Source organism: Lasioglossum baleicum, chromosome 4, assembly GCF_051020765.1.
Source record: "Lasioglossum baleicum chromosome 4, iyLasBale1, whole genome shotgun sequence".
In the NCBI taxonomy this organism is placed as follows: Eukaryota; Metazoa; Arthropoda; class Insecta; order Hymenoptera; family Halictidae; genus Lasioglossum; species Lasioglossum baleicum.
The window spans coordinates 10,633,215-10,646,539 of NC_134932.1; the positions used below are offsets into that span (position 1 = coordinate 10,633,215).

The 13,325-nt window shown below is 41.0% G+C and overlaps 1 long non-coding RNA gene across 2 annotated transcripts; it reads left to right on the forward strand.

Moving 5' to 3' along the window:
* Window positions 1–1,478: 1,478 nt before the first annotated feature.
* On the forward strand, window positions 1,479–5,513 carry LOC143208334 (uncharacterized). Of its 2 annotated transcripts, none has more exons than XR_013008887.1 (2): window positions 1,479–2,630; window positions 2,729–5,513. It is a non-coding gene; the product is annotated as an uncharacterized LOC143208334 (long non-coding RNA). The 2 variants fall into 2 exon arrangements; XR_013008886.1 differs by having other exon boundaries at window positions 1,479–2,277.
* Window positions 5,514–13,325: the final 7,812 nt, after the last annotated feature.

The following is a 13,325-nucleotide window of genomic DNA, read 5'->3' on the forward strand; positions in this document are numbered from 1 at the left end:
GATCAACGGGAAGAGTAACGGTATTTTTCAACTTGATCAAAAAAGTCCCTTTTACATCAATTCATTGTTCTTAAAATGTATTTTAAGTCTTGTTTTTCTGCAAATAATATTCTAATTGTAAGACCTCCGGAGTGGTTATCAGACAGCGGATCTTTACGTAGAATAAACATTTTCCACCTGAATTGCAATAAACCGGTGTGACATAAGAAGAGCTTAAGAAACATCACAGTGGTAGAATGTTTATCTACTCCTAAATCCTTATTAACTCAGTATCCGTTCTAAAGATGTTAAAAGAATTTTGTGCCAAGGAGTTTCTTGTTAAGTAATTAAAGAATGGTGTACACGGTTTTGCTGTTTAAACGAATTTTCCTGTTTTTAGACTGTTTTACAGGGAGAAATGAATAAGGAAGATACGGGAAAGGATGTGTGGACCTCGTAATGGCCGACGCACCGTGAAGAAATGTTTCGCGTTGGGTTCAACCCTCATGGTAATTTCACCCCTCGTTCCGTACCGCCCCTCTATTCCCAATGCAAGCATTGCATGGGGGTTGTAGTAAAGTCAGAGGGTGTTTCCATGGATACAGCGGCGGCCATGTTGGCCCGGGGCGTGAGGGATGAAACGTTCTGAGAAATTCGATAATTTCACCGTGTTCGCTATGGCCGTGGTCTATCCAGAGGTGGGCATTATTTGGCGAAAAAAATATTTGAAATATTATTTAATATATTAGATTTTATTTTGCTTAAAGAACATTTGAACAATCTGAACCTCGAAATACAATATTTCTATTTGAACAATCTGAACTTCGAAATAAAATACTTCTATTTGAACAATCTGAACCTCAAAATAATATATTTCTATTTTAACAATTTCATCCACAAAATAAAATATTTCTATTTTAATAATCTGAAACACAAAGTAAAGTATTTCTATTTTAATAATCTGGAACACAAAATAGAATATTTCATTTTTTGCATCGTTATACCTAATACTTTCAGAAATCGCATTACTTATTTAATATTTCTTATTTTAGCAATAATTTAAAGAAGAAATGGTACTTAATATAAGAAACTATATCATTTGCCACATTTTCGTTTTATTTTTTTGTTTGATTGCTGCTATTACTGCGTATATCCACTTCAGTTCACAGCATGTGCCTACTGAGGTTTGTTGATAAACATACAGTGCATCTTATCACAGAAATCTATTGAATTATTTTGAGCAATACTATTTAAAATTGAAATTGAAATTGAAAATAAAGACAAACCTCATTATTTTCAATATTCTTAAAATAAAATACTATTTTCAAATACTATTTTAAAAAATTATTGCAACAAATAAAATATTTTATTTCCAAAAATTACTGCATCAAATAAAATATTTTATTTTCAAAGTTGTACAGACACTGTAAAATAAATGGGATTATTTACTATTTACTATTTAAAATACTATTTTCCCCAGCTCTGTGTGGTTCTATCCTGCTTCCACCTTTTGTTTAAAATAAACGTGAAATTATATGTTTAACGAACACATTGTGTTTCGTTCATTGTGAAATATTTCTAAAATTGTATAGAGTATTTTTTGTATCGTTTAATTCTGCTAATAAACATGTATATTACTACGTTTTTATTAGTTTGCTTTCTTATCTGTTTGTCTGTTTGTTCGGTACAAATTTTGCAATTGATTTTAAACTAACTTCCCGATAAGCTAGAGACTTGTTTTTATTCAACTTGTTTGTTTTTAGACTTTTTAGGGGATGCCTTAAATATAAATTATTTTTCGCCACTGAATTTTTGCAATAATTTTTGCCTTTTCTCGATAAGAAGGTTCTGTATGCTTGTCACTGCACTCTTGCGACCGCGAACACAAATTAAATCGTTTCCAATCACTTGACTGCGGTTCTTCTGTATTTATAATGAAACTCAGTAGAAATGTTATTGAAAAAAGGACATTCTTATCTGGCTTCTGTTTCTTGCAATCGATGCTGCCAATTATTATTTTGTACGAGAATCCGCAGACGATTGACCACTAAAAAATATTCTCTCTTGAAAACGCTTGCAACAGAATCACAAACACTCCACTTTTTTGGTAAACACCATGTTGTGCAACAAACGTCCGATCGAATCGGAGAATAGTGACGAACTGGCCACCGAGGAGAATCGAACCGGGAAACTGATCCCGAAAAAAGTTAAAAAGGGCAATAAAACGGACCCGTGGCGAAGCCTTAGTCTAAATTTCGAGATCCGACACAGGGGCTGCGTATACATAGAAACGTACAGGTAAACCTCCGCGACGTGGATTTCCTGCAGCGAAAGGATTTAGATGAATGGACCGACGAACTTACCATTTTATTGCACTTATATAACGGTCAGTCCGCGCTATTTCGGACAAACGGAGGAAATGCAGCTGGACTGTTCTCTAAACAACCCCTGTAAAAATGTTGTAGCGTCTTTCTAACAGAATCTGTGGACCAGTGGTCGTTCTTTGATGCTGTGGAATTTTTATTCCGTGGAGATTCGGTTCTCCTACCATTTTCGTGTGAATTATTTCGTTGTACGCAGTTTCCTTTCTCTTTGCTGCGAGTGTATCGAGTGGGTGACATTTAAACAATTTTCTCAACATTACCTGCACGGTATTGCACTTATAAATTTTTAACGTAGAACGTGTCCATTTTTTGTGTAAAGTTAATGTAATCTACTGAGGAAAGTATACATTTTCATTTTTTTCCAGAACTGAAGACTTCAATATGAGGATTTAACGTACCGAAGAACATTTGAAATGTTTTGATAAATCCTCGTTTGCAATGGGTTAGTAAGCAGTGTTAGGTGCTCGACAATGAATGATTTTATAAGAATCGTCTCCGTCTCCCTCGAGGCTCCAATTTCGACGAAATTGGAACAGTTTTTGGACTTATTCGAAGTTGCAGATGTTTTTTGACGATCGAAACACGATTGGACCGACGAAAGAACGGCAACGTTACTTTTATCGGTCGTTCGGTTGGATTGGTAAAACCAACTGACGATTCAGCAGCTGTTGCAGAAGCAACGGCCGCCACCCTGCTACTTTTAGAGGCGACATATTGGCGGACGTTACTGCCGGCGAAGAAGCTGGCTTCTGCGATCGTTTCCAAGGGAACAGAAGACATTAGCGAGTGAAGAACATCCTGGTAAAGTCCTCGCTCCCGTTTCCTTCATCTTTCACGATCTACCGAAGACATTCTCCAAGCCGCGAGCAACCTAGCACCGTGGTTGATCGTGCGGCTGATCAAGCATAATTATACAGTGCAGGACTTCCCCCAATAGGTCATAGTGAACTGAAACAAATGGAAAGGAGATTTGTTGCTTGAATAGACTTAGCAATTTCTCCCAGTTATGCTTGAAAATTGAATAGCACATTTAGTGACGCTTTACTACTTCCACGCCGAAAGAGTCCATAAAATCACAATAATTTAGCTAACGAAACGGGAACTGCGGAGTTAAAGTTTGCCGTTAGGTTTACTCGGATATGTAACAGTAAACATGGATATTTAAAGATTGTCCAATGAGTTTAGTTTGATTATAAATATCTTAGTAATCGAGGAAAGTGAATTTCAAGAGAAGGAAGAAGAATAATATTATTATTTACATAAACTGACAACCTCCAAATGATAAGGATTGTATTGATCACTTTCTAGGTGACTTTATATTTTTGTAAGTTAATATCAGTAGCCTCCATAAACAAGACGTAGTAGAAGACATCACGAGTGCTTGGTAATCTTAAAAGAAGTTGTAAGATTACATCACTAGCGAGGAACTTCTGATTCACGATTGAAATTGTTGACGCAGTATGACTTGTGACGCCAATGTGTTAATGGTAGACGAATATTAATAATAGATGCAAGTTTTGAAGACTGTGCCTTCGAGAAAGGAAGCAAAGAGCAGCAATGTATCTGCGCACGTCCGAGTGGGCTTGATATTTTCGGTTCGTAAAATTTTATGGATGACAGTAACTGGAAGGTTTATAGGTTTTCTTTCGAGGGGCCAGTACGGGGCTCCCAACATTTTTAATACTTGATATTACGTACTCGCTCAGAAGCCGAAAGTTTGGGTAAAACTCTGCATAGTCCGCTATACAGAAGTAGCGGCCATTTCCTTATGTAATTTTGCAGTTTAATTATAAACTTGTGCGAAAAGTAGATATACAAACTTTTTAATGTAGTCGAGAAATTGTGATAAATAAATTTGCAGGTACGCATTGATGAAGAAGCAATTGATTTCTTACAATATTATTAACTTGGTTTTTGTCTCATGATCTGAAATACCGATTCTGCCAAAATAGAATCACCAACTGGTGAACTATCTTTTTTATTATCTATATAAATAAAAATGTAAATATCCGTTTGTTTGTAATCGGTCATCTCCGTAACGGCTGAACGTAGAAAGCTGGGGTTTGAGCCATTAGACGCAGCGTTTCTTCGGGAAGGTTTATGAGAAATCAGCATGCGAAAAAGTCCATTCGTTCAAGAGTTTTGACGACTTTTTCCACCGGCTACAACGCTAACTGCTTACTTCAAGTTATGTGAATGTAGCGCGTTTGCGAAAACACTGATGTATGTATAATAATCGATATGGTTTCGCGTTGATTCGCATTATCATCAATGCGTCGTGACGAGAATCTTCTCAGTGGTATTCTGCTTCAAATTATATCGTGAAATATATATAAATAGAAAGATTGACCTATTCGGAGTGATTTGTTCTGTAAGTTTCTCATTGCATTGGAATTCAGTTGAGTAGATTGACCTGCGTTTGAATTGAAATATTTGGTTAGTACTTTTAAATTATTAAGTTTTTTCTTTGTTTTTTAGTTCGTGTTTTTTCCTTGTTTAATGTTCAGCAATTTTAGATGTTATTGATATAACTTTCTTTCTACTTTAGTACATAAAAAGAATGACTTGCAGAAAAGCAAACTTAGGTCGACGTACTCGCGGAACGGAAGCAGTGCGACGATTAAGATCAAATCAAATTGAGGAAGAACGGGCATCACAAAGAATGGTTCAAATACGTGCCAGACTTGAGGATCCACGGCAAAATAAAACATATAAGTGTCACATCTGTGACAGGTAAAAACATGCTTTTAAAAAATACTAAGCCACAGCAACGCGTGGCGGGAAAAGCTAGTAATTATTATAAAATTTGCTAATCCGTTTAATCTGGCGAACTAGATAGTATCAGAGAGGAAATGAGAGTGCTCACGTCCGGGATTTGGCCGTGCCACTTTTGTCTCCACATCATGTTTAGCCTGGAACAGCTCCTACATCATCTTTAGCATGGAACAGAACCTACACCATCTTTAGCAGGAAACAGAACCCATTTTACTGTTATTAAATCTGTGGCATGGATCAGAACTAGCTTCAACCACCGATCAGATACTATTATTTAATAGTTAATATCATTTGATAGTATCTGGTCGGTGGCTTAATCAATTATCCGATTGACGATTAATAATCGTTAATCGAAATTAACGACTAAAGTAGAAATTTAATCGTTAACCGCAATTAACGATTAATAAGTATTTAATCGAATACTTATTTATATAAATACTTAGTTAAATACTTATTAACGATTAATAAGTATTTAATATCGAGCTAATAGCTGCAAATTTAATAAATATGTTGATTTTTCAATAAATTCTATTTCTATACCTATTGTGTGTGTGTGTCTTCCATAACATTTAGCAATTTCACCTTTCTTCAGAACAAAATTTATGTATTATACAAGCTGGTTCGCCCCGGGCGTGAACAATGTCATATATTCTCTGGTTCTATTTAGGTATAAAGAGACGAAATAATATCTCGTCGGTGACAGTATTATAAGGCAATTACAGTATGGGTAATGTGAGCATTCTATACTATATCATTCTTCTTCTACTTGACGAGTATCTCGTCGGTGGTAGAACTTTTAGCGATGTGGTATTTCAGATCACTGTAAGTTCCACGTTATCCCCGCGCCCGTCGCGCCCGGTTACCGGTCCCGCTGAATAACACAGGGGTCGGTGACTGAGATTCTTTCCATATAGTACAAATAAATTACGATACATGGAGCCACCATCTTATTCTATGATGAGAACTGCTCTGTCGATAACATTTGGCTACCAGTTTCGGCGTTTTGCCACTACGGACCTCTGAATGAAGCTTCCAGATTTCGCGACAAGCGTCAAACTCTCGCAAATGGCGCTCTTTTCAAATTTTCAGCATCGTGATTGCTCACAGTCAAGTTCCAAATACTACGACAATATTCTGTGAATAATTAGAATTAAATATCTTCGACAGAGGAGAACAGGAAAATCCAAGCACACAATTTCGAAAAATGTGTCGCGAAAACGAATCAGGACCGTTCACAAAAATTATAATATTCAATTACATACACCTTTCATGTTAGAAGATCAAGTCCACTCACGACACAAAATGCGACTCGTCCGATTACGTTTTTCTCTATGCACACAAGACACCTCGACGAACGCAACATCCGCGCAACGGGACCCCGAGAAGGATTCCTCGGCGTTCGCTGTTTGTTTTTCCGCGTTCGACAAATTTCACGAGCTCTGTGTCGACGAGAAACGAGAAAGAATGCCAGGCTAGCTCGAGGCTACCAGCAGAGAGGTCGTGGAAAAAAAAGGTACGAACGCGAGAAGCTTTAAAAGCTGCACCGCGTGTTTGCTCAACAGCCGTGTTAATTCGTCGAACAAATAACCGGCGACGGCCGTCGGACCACGAACGATTCGTGGTCGCTGCGAATGATCAGTTCCTCGCGGGCAACACGTGTAACTGCACTACGTTCGCCAACGTGTCCTGTTTCTCCAGAAAGAAAGAAAAACGAGAAATCATGTGGTCGCGATCGTCCGGGGTGCAGGGTGCAGTGATTGTTCGGGCAACTGCGGCTTGACTTCAACTTACACTTGCATGGAATCAGGTAGCTCTTCTTCGTCAAACTTCGAAGATATTTATGCAAATTCCTTTGGACTTCGGACGATTTTTTTGGTGATTTTTATCGACGTTCATCGTGCGGGGACTTTATTTGCTTCATGCATTCTTGTAAAAATATGTAGATAGAATAATCTAGTATTTCATCTTATTAAGTGAGGGTTTATTTGATCGTTCTATTGTTGGACGGACGTGAATCCTCCTGATAAAAATGCTTCGCCTTGTAATGGGTTATTAAATGTTCAAGAATTATTTATCAAAAATGCAATCTGTCTATCGGCAGTCGCCATACCTTAGTCGAAGAGGTATCCGACGGTCTCAGAAGATCGCCATGCCGGCCGCCATAATCTTTCTCCTCGCACGAGCAACCAAAATTGTAAAGACCACTCTGAATCTTTGTTACTCGACATTTTCTTGTATAAACCCGTACCTGGAAAATTATAGAGCTCGTTTAGACGCGGCGGCAACCGCGCGATTTTTGTTTTCGATTGTGTCTGAACGGTGTGTAACTCTCTGAAGACAGTGTAACATTAAAAACCACAGTCAAAGAACCTACATCGAATCTTTCGAGGAAAGAAGGTTCGGAACGTGTCCGAGATAGACCCGAATTTTCCGTGGACGGCACGCGCCGTCGCTCGTCTGTGTTTCTCGCGATCTTTGGGTTCTCGCGAAGGAAAAATAAAAAGTAAATTGGATTCTTCGAACCCCCTAAAGCGGTAAGGACTCTCAAGGGGTTAAGGTGTTCCCAAAGGGAGAGGCCAACGTGGTCCTGGAGCCACGTAAACTCGCTAAAACGCACTAAACTCGTTCGAAACAGCGAAACGAGTCGATACGTTTGAAATTTTACGATGGCCGCGCCGCGCCGGCTTGTCTTCGCTCCACCGCGAGGGGCCACGCGAGCCACAATGTTTTTATAATACGCGTTAAATAAGTTTACGAGGCCTCAAGTATCGTGGCAAATTGATTTCGTAACGACAATCACGGAATTAACGCACAATAAAAGTATCATGGCGGCAATTAAGCGGAGCACTTGCTTAACTGCGAAACGCTCGTGGCGTTTCAGTCTCGCTTCGGAGCGGCGGATGAATGATTCGCGAACGGTTTCGATAATGTTCGCATTGGCCATTCTCCCCTTGTTCTTTTCATTTTTTCCACGAAAATTCATCGAGGTCGCGCGTCGACGCGTTGCAAAGTGCGCGGCCGATGCCGTGGGACTCCATTCTGTTGATTGTTCGATGGAGCTTCGGTTAGAAGGAATACCTTTTCATTTGAACGCGTAAAGGTTACAAGAGTTTCCACTATTATTCGGACACTCTCAAAATGACGATAACTTTTTAAATATTGGACCATACGATTTGGAATTTTGTCAGAAGTTAGAATAATTGGTTCGCTAAGCAATAAATCGAAGGATTCATACTGATTCGAAACTGATTTCGATGAAACTTTCACAGTGCAGATCTACGATTATTTTTTTAAATTTTCAATATCGACCTACATCAAAAAGTTGTATAATGCGACTTTTAGTATTTTCTATACAATTCCGACCAATTGCAATTTTTGAAAAAATTTCTTTCCACATCATGCAGTAAACTAAATGCTTTAACTTCTTAAAAAAGTTCAAATCGTATAGTCCAATGTTAAAAAGTTATATGTATGTAGATTACATTGATCGAGACTTACGTAACAGACATGCCGTGCCGAAACAGCTTAAAATTCAATTGCAAACACTTTTCGTCAACGAACGCTCTACAAGTGTTCGCTTCTAAAAAGCATGCAAGAAAAGTTTGACCGATTTTTTGACCGAGGGATAACACGATTCTACGGAGAAAGTAGAGAAGCGTCGGCAGCGTTCGTTTCGGAGCAGAATTTCGCGTTCGCGTGCCTGTGTATACAACTATTAACTGGTTACATTTATGCCTCTCATAATTGGCTTCGTTAAATGAAGAGAGTGACTGAGGAATTAGCTTGCCGGTAATAACCCGGCTATTTATTAACACGTGAAACGAGACGCCACGGGTCTCGGGGAACAAACATGTCCAACACACTCGGGCGTATCTCTTTGTCGCGTTCCGTTCGGATTCGTCCATGGATTTGTTCCGCGGTCAGTATAACAACGCTTTTTCCATCAATTACTCTGCCGCGTACTCACTCACCGACTATATTAATGCCTCTCAACAAACTGCACTATGCTTTCTCGCGCGAAACCAGAGAAATGGTTCAATCGAACACAAAATTCAGTTCTTCATTCTCTTTGCTTTCTAGCAAATTTTCGGGGCAGTGATCTCCAGATAATTATCTTGTGTTTGCAACAAGTATAACCATTTTCCGTTGCATTTAGTCCGTTCAATATTACACGTTATTCCAAATCCATCGTTCCGCAGTCGAATTTTATTTGTTCTTTTTGTGTGAAACGGTTCGGGGATCATAAAATAGACCAAGCAGAAGAAAATGTGTTTCTCTACGGCACATTCTTCAAGTTCTCGGCCAGTTTCTCTTTCGAGCTCGAGTTTTCCCTGGTTTTCCCTTCGCCCGTTTTCTCCCCGCGTCCCTTTTAACCAGCTTCGAAAACATCTTGCTCCGTTTTTGGTGCGTCTCTCCGTTTGTTATTCGGCCGAGGAAGAAAAAACTGACCCGTTGGCCTATATCCCAATCCGTTTTCACTTCCTGGAGGCGCGGAACGATTTTATGGAACGCTGGGAAACACAATTTCCGGGGCTGCCGCGCGGCGATTTCACCCTTTTTGTGAGAAGGTTTCACTCTTCTGCGAAGCCTCCGCAGAAAAACACCGTGAAGGTATCTGTTGTTGTATCGAGTGGTATATCGAAGGAATAGACTTCTACTCTTCGTTAAATACTGCTTTGCTGTTTAACATTTTAATGCGCCCATTCGATGTTACATGAAATGTTCTTCAAAAATGTTTCAATCGAATGTTAAAATAAAATGTAACAGGGAGAAGTGAATAGACATTGTCCTTATATAATTGTTCGTGGTGTGGTGTATAATAATAATACCATTTTTAAAAGAAATAGATGTATGCAATATTTTCTGTTGCCACTTTGCATATTGTATACAGTTAGCTTTCGGGGTATGAAATATATGTCACGGATAGGTATACAATAGACTACGAATAGATAAGGTTTCATTGAAAATGTAAAATTTTGTTGCAACTCGTAAAGATTACGAAATGAAGAAGGCTATTTCCACGTGTCTCTTGTCTTGAAATAAATCGAAATTAATGCGTCCAGTGCAAAATTGAAGCGACATTAGACGGATTTGTTCGTCATTAAAAGAGCCCGTCAGCTCCGAATTTGATCCAGCCAAAAATTCCAGGAGGGTTAGGAGGGGCGATCGAGACCCGAAGAATCTGAACACAGAACGCGAGTGTGCAGCATTCCATGAGGCTGGAATGGTCGGGTTGAACGATTACGAGTATACTCGAGCGAAAAAAGGGCAGGAACAGGGTTGGAGGAGGCTTTGGGAGAGGCCGTAGGTGTAGGAAGAAGGTAGATTTACTATCAGCCGGATTTCATTTCTCGAGGGTTTAGGCTTTCCGAGCAATCCTATTACCACAGTCAAATGTGATTTAGGATCTTGGCCGGTGCGCGCCGCGCCGTTCGCCGTGAACACGCCGCGCCATGGGCGTTTCGTATCTCCTCTCGAACAGATACCAACCGCGGTGCACCATGGTTCACCATGGCACTATGGGCGTTTTCAGGACCGTAGAAGGGATTAAATTTTCAAACCGCCACGCCGATTCTCTCCTTTCTCTCTCTCTTTCTTTCTCAGCTTGAAGAGCTGGTCTCTGAGACTGCTCCGACCGGTTTCGAGAAAATGGCGGACGCCGATCGGGGAAAAACGATCAAACGTGATTTTCGAAGCTTCGGAAATTTCGTTACAGCCGTTATTTACGACTGCATGCGCAGAGAAGGTCTCGGAGAGGACCTTGGAGAGTTTCTCGTTGGAAATTTTTCTTTGTTTTGTACGAGATCCTTCTAAAACTCTTCGGGAGTCATGGTCAGATTAAAAATAATAGCATGTTGCGATGAAATTTTGCCAAGAAGAATTAAAAGGGTAATATCTAAGTCTTGAAGGAAGATCATCTGTATCCTGGGTTCGCAGGGAGCTAAAAGTTCGTCGGATGGTTCGATCCGGACAAAGGATAGCTGTATGGTTGCACACGCATCGTGAAATCATCTTACGGCCCTGCTCGCCTCATTTCGAGGCACGATAGAAGAGTGTTCGTGCGTCAGGTTCGAGGCGCGCTTATCCGTACCCGCTATTATGTAGACGATAATGGTCCCCGCATAAATATTCACGCTCGCGATGCCCATAAATGCTACCGCTGCATCGTGCAGCCTCGCGCAACGATGCAACGACGCGTGCAGCCGTCGATCCTCCGCAGGACGAACGCCAGCGACTCACGACGATGATCCTTGATCCTTCACCGTTCCTCGGGGTACCATGAATCATCGAGGGCCTACGAAACAAATCCACTATCATCGCGTTATTTATGCCGTCAATCAATGCGCGTTCCCCGGACTCGTGTAACAGGTCCGCAGCCTTTGTGCTTAGGATCCTGCGAAATGAACAATTCGCATTCCGAAAAGGAGTCCGATAGAAAGTTGTCCCGTTTCTGAAGAGCCCGAAGAAAATGACGAAGAGTCTCCGGTGAGTTATATGACAGCATTTGGAAATTCTTCTCGCGCTCTCACAGCCCCGTGTTTCGTTCAATCATTCTTGCCGCGCATGAAAACGGCTCGAGAAAATCCTGCCTTCGGTGTCTTGCAGCTGCAACGGAAATTAATTGTTCATTAATGCGATGTCGCTCGTAGGTAGACGTTCTCAAGGCAGTTCGGTTAGTTAGGTAATGGAACTGGTCTCTTGCAAGCAGTCGGTGTAATTTATTTGGCTTGTTCATTTTTTAAAATGAATTTACGAGAATGGAGATTCAGTTTCATTGCGGAGAATTTCGTGCGAGGTTGTTCGATTCCAGCCGAAGGGGAAACGATTCTTCGTTGAACCGTGTTTGGAGATCTTTGTGTCTTCATTGGGATGTAAACGATATTCAAAATGGCCGCCGGATGGGATACTTCATCATCTCGGGAATTGCAAATCAAACGGGGAGCACATTGTTCGTGTTGTACGGAGTGATTGCATTCTTACAATTCGAGCAGAACGTTTGTAATTTTATAGTGAAAGTGTAGGAGTGAAACGACCAAAAATCGCTCAGCAGTGGAACGCAAGAACGTAGGAGTTTTGTGTTATCGTCGAACCGCGAGAGGAGCGAGTTTCCCCGTGTTCGCGTGGGAGCCGAAGAGAAAATTGATCGCGCACGTGGGATTGGGGTGAAATTTATAGGGAATCATTTCTGCGAAACCGTTCCGCTTGTCCGTGGGCGCATTCCACGAACGATGTCCGACGGTTTCTCGGTTTTCGCGTCTCTTCCACTCTGCTCTCGAGGAATAATCCCCAGGACTGGTTGCCGGTTCCTCTCTCGACTGGACGTTGCCTCTCCGCAAGAACGAACGAACGGGATCCACTTACACAATTATCTGCTCGCGGGATCTCCTTGGCGGCCGGTCGCTCATCGTTTTACTGCCCCCTTCGTGTTCCTCCCCTCCTCTCCTCCTCCTCCTCCTCGTTCTCCTCCTCGTCTTCTTTTTCTTCATCGTCCTCCTCTTCGTCCTTTTTCCTTCGGATCCGTTTTCAAGCTGGTTTTTTTAGGCTCCGCCCATCTTTCTTCTTCGCGCGCGCCTTTTTTCTTCTGCTTCTTCCACCGGTTTTCCTTCCAACGCCGCTCCTTTATTGGCTTTCTTTCGTTTTACGGCTTCGTGATCGCTTTCCTACAGCGCCAGCCGCCGTTTCCACGTCTGCGTTTCTTGGAACAGTTCCTTACTTGCATTAACATTCCGAATTATGAAATCAGTTTTTTGCGACGTCCCGCGTCTTAATTGTTCGGCGCGTGGTTGTAGCGTTTCAACTTATTAATTCGATCAAGAATATGAAAGGACAAAGAAATATCAGAGTATTAAGATAACGAAAAGTTTCTAAAACGAACACGTAAAAGTTTTGAAAGTTGATGTTTTTTGTTAGTTTTGTCCATTGTCAACGCGTCCGGGGTAATCGGTTTGTCAAGGCAATTAGGGGACCTTTGGACTAGGGGTTTGCACGATTCGGTGTTCATGACGAGATCTCGCGGGGAACAAATATGCCCCATAAAAACACGTCATTAAGGAGATGGAGCTCGTAGACGTCTCTCTGGCCGCGCGCAGTAACTCGCTAGGAACTTGTTCAGCCAACGAGAGACATTTTAATTAACCCTTTCAGTGCAGAACAACGCAACTAAAAAGCACGCCTGACGGCCGGAAC